The sequence below is a fragment of the Falco punctatus genome, assembly GCF_963210335.1.
Source record: "Falco punctatus genome assembly, chromosome: 5".
Lineage (NCBI taxonomy): Eukaryota > Metazoa > Chordata > Aves > Falconiformes > Falconidae > Falco > Falco punctatus.
The window spans coordinates 88,914,521-88,927,370 of record NC_137584.1 but is presented as its reverse complement, the minus strand read 5'-3'; the positions used below and the strand labels follow the sequence as shown (position 1 = coordinate 88,927,370).

Below are 12,850 nucleotides of genomic sequence, written 5' to 3'. Positions count from 1 at the left end.
GCTCAGCATTTCTCAGATGGAGAGGTTGAGGTGGGCACTGGAGGCCCCCAAAAACCCACAAAAGTGGTTTAAGTCTGTTTTGCCATCTGTGCAGAGGCAAGGGAGAAGCGAGTCCCGGGGAAGGGCTGTTCTGAGTTGGCAGCAGCGAAGAACCAAGACACGCAACCTGACCGCCTGAGTCTCCATGCACCCCAACCTGCACCGCTTCCCCTATTTGTTACATTTTAAAGCAAAAAGAGAGGAAAAATAAACTCTGGAGAAAACCCAGCAGTCAGTAATAGGATGTACCTACATATGTAACGTAATGTAATTCTGATAACCTTGGCTGTTGTAAACTGTCTTCAGCCATGGGAAATCAATGGGACCCAGTACTTACACCCAAAGGCAGCCGCGAGCCTCGGCATACGGCATATTTTTTCATGTTCAGACCTTGATTTTCCTTGATAAGGAACAGAGTTTCCATCTTGCTGCCTTTTTGTGACCAAAATAACAAACCTTAGCCACTTGTAAAAAAAAGAAAGACAACCAAAATAATTTTTAAAAATGAGTTTGAAGTGCTGAGTTGTACTGGTTTTACTGCGACCTTCCAACTGTGGTAAGGATGCCAATTCCACCCTTACTTCACTTTTTTACTTCCTACCCATAAAAGTAAACAATTCAAGACGATGTTTTACATCCTTGAAAAGTTCCCAAAACTGGATTTTCCACTGAGGCTGCAACTCCCTTGGCTTGTGCTTTCTTTTTTTTTTTTTTTTGTGAGTGTAGCACAAATCAATTTTGTGACTATACCGAAACCATGATGCTAAATTCTGTTATCTTTAACTATATTGCTAACAGAATAAATTGTGTAGCAACTTAAACCTCAGCAAAGTCCCTGCCTTATTCCCCCATCTGCATGTAAGAGACTTTTTACAGGCTATTGTTTCCTCCTCACAAAAATCTGAAGTTTTTTTGGGTTTTTTTTTTTTTTTTTTTTTTTTTTTTAAATGAACCCATCCACTACTTCTCTGCTTATCAGCTTGGAAATGTTTCTGTTTTGGTTTCACACAGTTTGATAACTTTGTCTTGAATGGATCTTTGTCTTGGCTTATTTTGTCAGAAGCAGTTGTTTTTCAACAAGCACCTCTAATTCTGTTTCCTTTCAGTTATTGTCTCCTGAAATATCAACACATCAGTTAAAAATAATGTGTTTACACCTTTGGAAAGGCAACAGTGGATCAGGCAACTCATTGTACTCCTTATTTACTATCGGTAATCCCCATCCCGCACCCACAAAAGGCAATCAGGTCTTTGCCATTGAGTGAAATAAAAGCAGGATGAGACCATATGGTTCTTGTTAAACGAGCCTCATCTTCCTATTGTTAATGCTTATCTCCAAAATAAAGTATTTCTGCAGAAAACATATTCCCATAGCATGTTCTCTTTCCAATGACCAGCTGGTTGCCAGTTTGTTATTTGCACTGCAGTAGACCACTTTCATCTATTTCTATTCCAGTCCAAGAACACCATTTGTACATTGTCCAACTTGGAAATGTTAATCTGACACCATTGGTCACGGGCCTTTTAACTTCACGTGGCAAACATCCAGCTAGCTGCCAGTTGAGTATTTACACTGGAATCTTTCTGAGCCCAGAAATAAACTATTTGTTCACCATAAACATCAGCAACACGCCAATAATTTCTGCAACACACATGCAGGAAGGTACAGCCCACCGCACTTTGCTGTGGGCTTCTCCATAACCTCCTAAGTAGCTCCTTGGGGAGATGCTGCTTGTCTTGAGCCAAGATAAACGCATCTATTTACCTCTCTGTGCGTGTACATAACTTTTATTTACATTTGCGGGAGTTACACATGCGAATGGAAAGGCAAGAAGAGGGACCCAAATGAGGACAGTTGGGGAGGGGTCTGACAGCTTCTCCCGAGACCCAGGACTGCCCGTAAAGGGCAAAACACCAGGCAAACCCTAAATCAAAAAAATACCCAGTTGCTCTGGCATCGTCCGCGGTTCCCCAGGCAGGACCACAAGCACAGGGGTCAGGATTCCCGCCGGGAAAGAGGCAATGCTGGATGTACTTGAATGCAGCTTTTCAGAAAGCAGAGTGGCGTGAGTCCTACGGGATTTTGCTTAGGAGATCGCTATTACTTCCAGCAATACAATTTATGCTTCCTGAAAGAATATTATACTTCGGGCTCTTTTCAATGAAATAAAAGACCGAAGGGGGGAAAAAAAAAGGTTATGCTTGGTTCTGCAATTTAACTTAAGGAATGTTATGCAGTGGCAAGGGTGTGTTACATGTACTTTGTTCGACGCTGTTAAAATAAAACATTTCCTTTTTACATATTCCTGCGGTGACCTGCGGATGGGAGAGGCCAAGGAAAGACTTCAGTGAGTTCAAAATGTAAACTTGAGGAATGGAAACCCCTCTTTTAAAGAGAAAAGAGTAACAATGATGCCCTGTTCTTCCCTCCGCTTTTCCTACGTAGTCAGATAATAGTACCCGTCGCCTGCTGCATTACCTTGGTTGTTCCAAGTGAAAAAGCCCCAACATACCAGCTTAGAGGAGAACCGGCCTGACAGAAGTACTGTAGCAAAAGTTCAGAGGAACATTCGGGATTTATGGCTGATCTTACTGTTTAGGGACTTCTCAGCACCTACCTGTGCATTTAGTTCAGCATCCCCATCCACCTGCACTTTACAACCACCAGGAAAATGCCGGTCAAAAGGCAAACGCTGGCCAGCCTGAAGAGCAGGACCCTGCAAATGCACGTTGTGTGAGCTAAGAGGGGGTGTGCGTCCCCCGTCAGGCTGAAAACCAGGACTCCATGGGTGCCCCAACCAAACTGGGATGCTGTCCCAGCGCAAACTGCGGGGAATGGCAGGCATAGCTCCCCCCACCCCTAGGGACAGCGACTCTTGAGCAAAGCCCAGCAATGTAATTTGCAGGCTGAAACCCTCTGCCCTGGTGTGCACTGGAAGAACGCAGCACCTGCACCGCCAGCGAGCAAGCACCTGAGTTCTGGTGGCCCCCACTGACCTGCCTAAGCTATGAATGCCCAAAGAGCGGCTGCACACATTCCCTCCAAACCTCCCAGGCTCTACTCCAGAACCCACCATGGAACGGGGAGTATTTCCAGTGCTAGGGACGTGACTTATAATGGGATTTGGGATCTTAAAGGCTCAGATGCTTAAAAATTTCCCCTTTGCTTGTAGAAGACAGGTAAAAAAAATGCATTTCCTACCCACCTACAGCGACCAACAGAAGGATGACAGGAGACACTCACTGCTGCCAGATACTCCAGTACCCTGGGCAAAAAGCAGCTGTCGTGGGAAGCCAGGGACTTCTCTTCCCAGAGCGGCAGCTCACTTGCTCCTGCAGTCAATGGGATTTCCATACAAGACATACCAATTTTAATTCTGACCTTTGCTAACTTCCCACTGCTTGATTTTTTTTGCACCCTCTGTGTTCCTTCAATTTAGGAGAATGAAATATATACAAACATGTAACCACCTACTGCGCACCAAAATTTTGATAAACATACATTTTTCTTACCTCACCTAAGGCTCCTCTTGCAATCAAATGAAGGCGAACAAAATATTTTGACGTCTCAGAATACATTCTCTTTTCCGGGAGGGCAAATAAATAGACCTGACATAAAATAATGTCATAACAATCAGCAACTACAACTCGATTCTCACTGCTGTAACTTGAAACTCGTAAGAGAAGGTTAAAGGAACCCACGTCTGAGTGCCTGGCCACTCAAAAGCCATCCACTCCATTTCTGCTGGGCTTTTCTGTATGGCTACATCCTACCTGGGGCAACCTCTAAGCTAGGTAAAAGAGCAAAATATGCCCCCCAAATGCTCCAGAAAATGTGACAATTGGCAACTGGCCTCATTGGCCACAGCCAAGCAACAGGGAAGGGGAGCAGGCAGAATCGCAGACTGAGGAAGGGCACTTGGGCTCCAAGGGGAGAAGAAGATCAAACCCCCTTCAGACGCAATCCGCTTACCGGGGGAAATCCCAGAGTCCGCGAAAGGGTAACGGGCCTGAGAAGTGCAATGAGGGGACTGGGGAAGAACCCCAGGCTGCCAGAGAAAAAAGTTGAATGGTTGAAGAAAGACTCGGAGAACTTAAAAAGAGAGGCCTGGGGCTAATCTTCCTGCTGGTTTATTTTTTCCCCCTGTTTGTTTATTTGCTACAAGTCAGATTTTGGAGCAATTAGTAAAATATCATGCAAATATTCCCTGTGTGACTGCACATGAATAACTTTAATTTTGCTAAACATTTGTCTCGTTGTTCTGAAATACATCTGCTGTTTGCATTAAGATAATCTGCTAAAATATTGGGAAGTAAATTACAGTTTTTATAAGATATTTATGAAACAACTTCTTATTTGTCTATTAAATATCTCTGACTATCACGGCCTGGGTTTTTGGCTGATGTCTGCCTTCCCCAGGAGCATCCGTGCCCTGTTTCAATTACAGACTGGGCTGAGTACCATCTTGTGGAAAAGCTCCAACTGGCTGGGAATGGCTCAGTGTACACTCGTAACAGGCTGAGGGAATAGTACCAGAGCTGCCAGCAGCCTATGACAGAAAAAAACCCCGACAAAAACCCAACCCCAAAACAAAGCACAAGCTTGCACATGTGCACACATGGCATAGCATTTGCAGAAGTTCTGGCAGGACGCTGCAGGAGCATGTGTCGCCCTGCTCAATGCCCTTAGGGAGAGACAGTGACAAGGCTTGGAGGTTCCTCCCGGTCCCTGCTTGGTGACCGCACACCATACCGGCAAGTAAACAAAAAGCCTTCTTGCCTGTTTCATCCTCTCAGCGTTGTCCCATTCTCTTTGCACGCAGAGAAGCCCTCAGGGGTTGGGGAGAGATGCGTTGGTTAGTATTGCCACAGCCCAGATGAACTTGTCTGTAGCCCTGTTTCCAAGTTTCCAAAGGAGACGTGGAAGAGCAGGTCATTTGTCATCTTCCAGCGCTGATGTCTGGGGCAGGACCAGTAACGATAACGCTAAGGGCTGCACCCCACGGGACGGAGATGGGATGGCTGAGGAAGGTGGCGGATGCAAAACAAACAGCTCTGTGTGCTGGAGGAGCTGGAGGATGTTGCTGGACAACGGGGACATACCTGCACTAACTTCTAGCATGGGTAGATACAGCTGTGGGAGCTCAGGGTGGGCAATGCAACCCTCTTGAGATGCAGGTCAGTCCTAGATCACTGCCACAGTTTGCTCTAGGCAGGATCTGCATTGCTGGCAGCACCCAAAGCACTTCAGTTAAAGTTAGCTCACGTGTAGCTGCATGAGCTCCAGGCACCTGAGCATGGACACATCTGCAATATTAAAGGTTAGGCCTACAGCCCTCTTAAAACCCAGGCTGGAGTGCTCAGGAGCTGCCATGGCCCCACAGCCAATGTGTAGCCAGGCTGCAAGGGGTCTGTGAAGCCACCCAGGAGTTTATTGACTCTCCGACCTTCTCTGATGACCTGGGCCCTGTGCCCTTGTGTGGAGAGGCTCCAGCTGCAGGCTTCTTGTGCGGACACACGGCGTACCTGGCTTGGAGGGTTTGGGGGTGCAGTTCAGCGATGCTGGCAGCAGAGCCTGGGTGTGCAAATGGCAGATCAGGCACTGCTGAGCCACCTCGCCTGGATCAGCACCGGCAGGATTAGCATCATCTTGCTTTACATCCCCGCAAAGCGCTCCACCCCGAGTGCCCAGGTTAGAATCGAATGTCCACTTTAAAAGTGAATGGGGTGAAATGAGAAGAAGAGGGAAGAAGAGGAAGCCCGAGGTGCTGGGGTTTGCATTCAGATGATCTAAATTCTGGATGAAACAATCTGTGAAAAGAGGTGAGGAGACTGAAACCCTTTACCACCACTTACCACCTTAAACCAGAAATCCCTCTCTGGTTTGGTATTAACCTTACCTACATGGCGTCCAGCTAAAAATGTTACGAGAAGGGTGGTACACGAGGGCTCACGCTCCTCTTGCTTGTGCCCCACAAGTGCCCACGCCACGGCTGGGCTGGCCACACGTCCATGCCCAGGGACCCTCAAAATGAGGCAGCAGGGTTGGGAAGCAACTAGGGGAGGGGGTATTTCAGCCTGGACCAGTTCCCCGATGCTAACAACAAAATAATAACAGCCTGGGGCTGCGTGGCCGGGTTCGGGCTGCCTCGCTGAGCCCTGCGCGCCGTGCTGAGTCCTGCCTGCTGTCCCAGCTTCGCCGAGCCAAGGGCTCTGGCGGGGACCACACCGGCAATTGTGCAAGCCTGCTCGGCCGCAGATTTCCTCTGGCACCAGCAGCACAATAGCAGGCCTGTTGGTAAACAGGAATTGTTTCCCTGCCACAATAAGGCTCGGGATGAAATCATTCCCCGATACCAGGCAGCCTCGACGTGCCTCCTCCGCTCCCCACCCCGGTTTAGATGGTAGCGCCTTCCTGCTCCCTGGGGGCCTCGAGTCCCTCATAAAACACAACATAATAAAACAAAGTAATAATGGAATCCATATAAGGCTTGATGTCTTCATTGCTCCTTCGAAAAAGTGCCAAGGGAGCTTCGCCTGAATACGGGCAGCAGGTTCCCAGCGTCGGCAAGGGTTTTTTTAGGAGGAGGAAAGGACATTTTTCAAGCTCCGGATGCCAGTATCCATCTTGCCCATCCGCAGCTGTACACCTCCAGTGGCAAGAAACAGGTAGTTACGGGAGATGGATCCCCGGGTCTGGCAGATATACACAGGGTTAAGCTCACCTTAGCACCTAGGGGCTGTGGGGAAGGGGATGGCTGCTGACAGCCCCACCGGGAGGGCTTCAGCCAGGGCTGGCCCACGCGCAGCTCCCCCCTTCCTGGTGGCATCGGGGACCATCAGGCTCTCGCAGAACATTTTGTGGTCGGGGTAATTGCATTGTGTTGTCTTAAAACTGCCGAGGCGTGGCCCTAAATAAAACCAGACCCCCGGCCCCACTCCAAGCCCAGCAGCCCCCAGCTCCCCGCGCACGCGGTCTGAGGCACGGCCCCGGCCAGCCTCCCTGCCCTGCTTTCCTTTCAGTCACAGGGTCATTAACAAATTTGTAATTGCATGGGGGGAGGGAAAGATAAACACATGATTTGGGACAAATATATGCATGTCATGAATATATATGTATATACACACGCACTCTTTCTCTCTCTCATATCTCTTATTTTTTGCTCACTGGTGTCCTAGGACCCAAATGCAACACTTCAGTTATTTGTGCTGGGAGTGCCAAAGGAACCTACCATTTATTTATACAGTTAAATCAGCTGCAGATGTGTGTGTGCTTTTTCCTTCATTCTTTCTTTCCTTCAGTGTTGGCATTTCTGACATCTCCCGTTTTGGGTTTTTCCCCCCCCCTCTCTCATTCAATGAGGGCATCTGAAAAGCATTGGGACACTGCCCGCTGCTCCATCCCTGGTCCTGTCCGCAGGGGCAGGCATCCCACATCACTCTCACAGGGCTGCACTCTCCTCCCGCCCCAAAGCAAGGGCTTGACAAATTAAGCCCTCAAATACCAGGAATCGAGGGGAAAAGGAAAGTTTCCTGCACCTCAGGAGCCCAGGAGAGCTGCCCTGGTGAAGGAAGAATCGCAGTGGAGATGCCGCAGCTCACCGCACCCGTGGGCATGCACCAGAGGAGCCAGGGACGGAGCATCGCACTGTTCCCTGAGACGCCCAGATAACTTTGGTCCCTAATTAACAAGCTTCCCCTCTCCATTTTCTTTTTTAAAGACATTATAAGTGACCTCTTCTTTTTGTTTTTTTTTGGGGCAGAGAGAGCATGGAGCACCTGCCTGAGCTGGGCTTTGGCAAAAGCTGGTGCCTTGGAGGGCTCACCCTCGCTGTCGCTGCGACTTGCTTGTATCAGCCTTGTTTGGTGGTCTGGATTTATCCCTGCGAAAACCAAGCTCAGTGTTAGGTAGGTGACACAGTGAAGCCAGAGATGCCCATTCAGTTTTCAGAAGTACTGGTTTTCATTCATCTCATTTTTCATTTTTCTTATTATTTCCCCCCCCCCTCCCACCCCCATTGTCCTGCTTCTTTTCTTGAACCAAATTCTCCAGAGCAAGGTACCAGCCGCTCCAGGCAGCACACTAACAATCACCAGCAGAAATCAGGACAAACATATTCTACCCCTTTTGGCAGGAGAATCTCTTTCTGCTTTACCTGGAAGACAGTCATCAAGGCTTAGCAGCCCCGGGAAGCAACTTAACACTAACTACAGCCAGAAAACACACGTCAGGGTTTTTTTGGCAGGAGACTGATTCAGAAGACTTAGAACCTAAGAAGGTTTCTTAGGATCTATCTGAATGCTTAAATGATGTGATAGAAGCATTTAGGAGATAGGAGTATTAGCAAATGATGATTCAATGATTCATTTTTAAACTTTCAGATGTACCTAAAGCTGATGTTCACATGCTGAAAGCCCCCTCGCTGTCAGAGAGCTGGAGGGTGAGCGATGCCATGGGTGTGGGGTGCTGGCTGCACCCCCGGGGCTGCTCCCGACAACCCCATTCACCCCACCGAGGCAGCCTGGCCACTTTTTAAAGCCAAAGATCATTACTCCAAGGGCTTTTCCAAGCATTACTTGCAGAAATCCTCTGGTCACGACATCACTGAGGCAGTCTCTTTGAATTCACCATACATGTATGTATGGATAGCATGGTTGCTCTGATTTGCTTTGTAGCAATTATCCACTACAAATGTTATCTAATCTGGCTCATCCTATATTACCTGCAAAGATACAATACCTATAAAGCAGTTTCATATATACATGTGTATATATGCAGAACCTCAGAATGTACTTAAATATGTATATTTATTATATTTTGTTATGTACCTACATTATATAGATTTTTCTTTTATATGTTTTTTATGTTTATCTCATAAAAATGGTCAGAAGCCTAAGCATATATGCATATGTATGCATGCATACAGAGGTATAACATGTATATTCAACAATATGCAGTGTGCCTATAAATATGTACATATGTACACATACAGGCATATATATACACACAGATTTACATACACGCATACACATGTATATGTATGTATGTATGTGTATCTATCTATATGCATGGACACATGCTGGGTTTATAAAGACGACTGACTACCAGAACACTTTTCCACGGCACGCCGAGTCCCACGATACAGACTACAAGGCTTCCCAACAGCTCCCAGGCTGGACCTGTAAGCAAGTCCACTTAGGCATAACAGCATCCCCCCTCCTACACATTATGAGCTGCTTTCATTAAAATTCAACACTACTTTTAAGAAGCTTTTCTTGCAGACACTACTCACAAGCCCGGTTTCTCTCCTGCTTTCAAGAAAGCAACACTCTACCTGGGGCAAGGGCAGCGTAACCAGACCGGGTTTGGGTAGTCGGTACCCAGCACTGATGCCTGGCTTTATTGCATTGAGCTGGCATCCCCAGAAGACCTGAAATGTTTTTAAAATTGTCCCTAAAATGACTTTTTATGCCTTATTCTCTAGCAGGCACATTGCAAACAGCACGCAGGTTCCCCCAGTTCCACCCGGCCGACTAAACTCTGTATTTTTTGTGAGTTTTCCATGTCTAAACCAGCTTGTCTGCTAGCTGCTGAGGGCCTTGCTCTGCAGCGCTTTGGCACCTTCCCGGCGCGGGCTGTGCTCCGGCCGCCTGCCTCACTGCTGGGGAAAGTGCCGGCAGCTGGTGGGGAAAGGGGCCCGGGCTGCGGCGCTGCAAGGCACTGCAGTGCCATTTTGAATTAAAATATTTATTCCTGACATTTTGCGAGAGGGGAAGGTAAAAAAAAAAAAAAAAAAAAAAAAAAAAAAAAAAAAAAGCTGGCTGTAATTCAAAGTCTCTGCAAAGTCACTGGGAATCTTCCAAAAGCCTTCAGTGAGAGCAGGACTAACTCCCCCCATATATACATAAAATTTGTTGTCTTTTGCATATCAAAGTGGTGAAGCCTCTGCTCTCTTCAGCTATTGCTTTAAAATGTGCTATACAGAGAGCCTTATCTCTCCAGAAAAAACGAAAAGGCTTTGACAAGGAAGACCAGCTCAGATGCTGAGACAAACTTGGCCACGTTCCTGCAGCGAAAGCAACGCCAATAAAGATGTGGGCTGGTCTCTAGATGCTGTCGATAATGCAATTTGGACGGTTGTTCGAAAACCCTCGCTACGTCCCTGTTGTTGTTTACAGTAATAAACCCTTCATCATCCCCTCCTCTCCACCCTCGCGCCCCCTCCTACGCGTGCAAGGACGCCATATCACTGCCAGGGTGCGAGGGGCTGAGATGGCTCCGTATTTCTCCCAGCCACAGTAGCAGATACTAAAGAATCTACAAAAGCAAGAAAAATGAAGTTGGCGAAAGGAAAATCTTCCCAGCCCACGTTGCTTGTTGAACTGAGCAGCTGCACTCAACTCCCAGTTCCACCTTCACCTCTACAGACAAGGCTCTGTAGACCAGCTACGACTCTACCTACGAGGAAATTTCTGTGGATTTTTCTGCAGCCCTCCCCCTTTCTAGGGAGCTGCTCACTGGTGCCTGTGTACCCTCTTAGTACATTAATTCTGCTGGAAATCTGGTCAATAATTAGGCTGATGAGACAACCTATTAAAAGGACCTAAGTGCAGCCAGGTCACCCACTCCACCACGAACTTCTGACCAGACGAAGTGATAAAAGTCAATGACCCCTATCCCCCAAATCCTCTTTTCACGGCAATCTGAGCATATGTTGCTCCAAATAGAAGCAAGGAACCCGTGTCAGAAAAAGGCACATTTATAAAGTGGGGGTTTAGGACAGGATTGAAGCGAAGTGTCAGTGCTGGAGGGGGGGTGGGGCTGCTGGTCTTGCTGGTCTGGCCGTGTTGGGCTGCATGGTGGAGATCAACAGAGCGGTGAGACAGGAGCAGCAGATGCTTCCCCCCAAAAGTCACTCATCTATTCATATATACATGGACACGCACGCACATATAAAACCCCACTGTGAATCCACAAAACCCCAAGGATGCACACGGGCTGATCTTCATTAGCATTTGCACAGAACCCCCCCACTTCCTTCTCTTGTTTCTGGACACTGAAAAACAACAGCGGTTTTTTGCAGCTTCTTGAAATATTTTCAGCATGTGTTGGCCCAGCTTTGCTGGCCCAGCTTTCCCGTGCACCTTGGGAATTATGGAAATGCCGAAGACTGATGGAGCTGCCGGGGAGAGCGGTGGCACGGTTATGCCCAGGCCAGCAAACAGAAAAGCGTTTCCAGCGTACGCTGAAAATTCAGATTCTGTCCAAGTCTTTGGAGAGCAGATGTCAATTATGAATCACATGATTACTCTGCCATATTTTTCCTGGTTATGCTCATTGACTTAGATAAGGTATCATTTTTCACCTACAAAATATGTTGCATATACAATAAATAATATGCACAGTACCATAATAAATATTCAGTATATATGGTGTGTGCATTATAGTGGTCCTGGTAGAGTTATAGCAGAACAGTCAAGGCTGAATTGGCATTTTCATTATGAAGGCTGATAATTCAAGATCAGTAGCAAAAGACAATGAAATACCATCTGCTCGCACGCAAACAGCTTTTACAGAGGGGGTTTAAGGTCTTGATGCAAGCAGTTCTGCATAGAGGGCAAAACCGAGAGAGCTCCTGAGACACCGTCTCTCACTGTCAAAACTCTCCACCCCATTTTGTTCCTACTTAGACAGCAGTTGATGCTTTTCCTAAATCTCCAGCTTCTGGAGCCAGAAGATATTGTGAGCATCAGTGTCCTCACAGGAGATATAAAGGAGTATTTTCTAAACTTTCTCCCACAATAGAAAAGCTTTCAAATGCAAACTCTGCAACTCAATGACCAACCTACAGATGGGGTTAAATAGTTTTCTCTGCCACACTTGGAATTCTCCACACTGAGGATGAGAAAGGGGCGCTCAGCTCTCGCTGAAGGACAGAAGGGTTTGGGCTGGGGCCAGCGCCGACCCCTCCCAGTGGTACCAACAAGTTCACTAACCGGCATTAGGTCTGCATCTACTCCCTTACAGTAGCCCCTGGGGCTAGTTCAGGTCTGGCACGTTACATACTTCCAAAAATCTGGCCTTTTTGTACGGAAAATTCTTGTTTCTCTAACTACTGCTGCCTCTTCGGTGCCATTTCTGCCATAGCTTGTATGTGACAGCTCAACCAGAACTCAACGAAATACTCCCCACCCAACGAACTACTCCTCACTCAGCCATATGGCTGGTTTACACAAAGCCCTCACAGCCTTTCTGGTAGCCTCAGGCTGACCCTCACATCCCTGCTCCCCACCTGATGGCCGCGGCACCAGGCGGAGGTTTGCACAGCCACGGCCCCATCTCAGTGGGAAGTTTCTGGAGCACCGTCAGGTCGGAGGGGCTCGGAAGGGGGCTGGCTGGACCCAGGTGAGCGCCCGTGCTGGGGGCTGGGGGGAGGCTGTGCTTTCCGCCAGAGGGTGTGAAAGAACTAGTGGGAGGTCTGGTGGTAGGTGGCAACCTCTTCTTTCAGCACAGCTGCTTGTAGAGGGCATGTCTGTTTACACCTTGAACTAATCACAGTGACAACCAGCAGCGAAAACCTGGATGCGGGGAAATCCATGGGAATTTTGCCCAGACTTTTCCCTTGAGCTGTTACACTTGTGGTTTGAACACTGAACTGGCGTTTCTTCCAGTACGTGGTACCTTTCCCTCCAACAACAAAATTCATGCCCATTTCTTAGCTCACACCCAGCAGGCACCTAAGCATCTTCCCGGTCCCAGTGCAAGAACCAGACAGCGGCGCTGCAGGGTGTAACCACAGGTACACCAAGG

General features: G+C 47.7%; 1 long non-coding RNA gene across 1 annotated transcript in view; it reads right to left on the bottom strand.

Annotated features, from left to right (window-relative positions):
• Positions 1–735: 735 nt before the first annotated feature.
• Positions 736–12,850, bottom strand: part of LOC308064211 — a 160,153-nt gene continuing 148,038 nt past the window's right edge. The window contains exon 9 of the long non-coding RNA XR_013928309.1: positions 736–3,648. This is a non-coding gene — a long non-coding RNA (uncharacterized lncRNA). The remainder of the gene's footprint in view (positions 3,649–12,850) is intronic.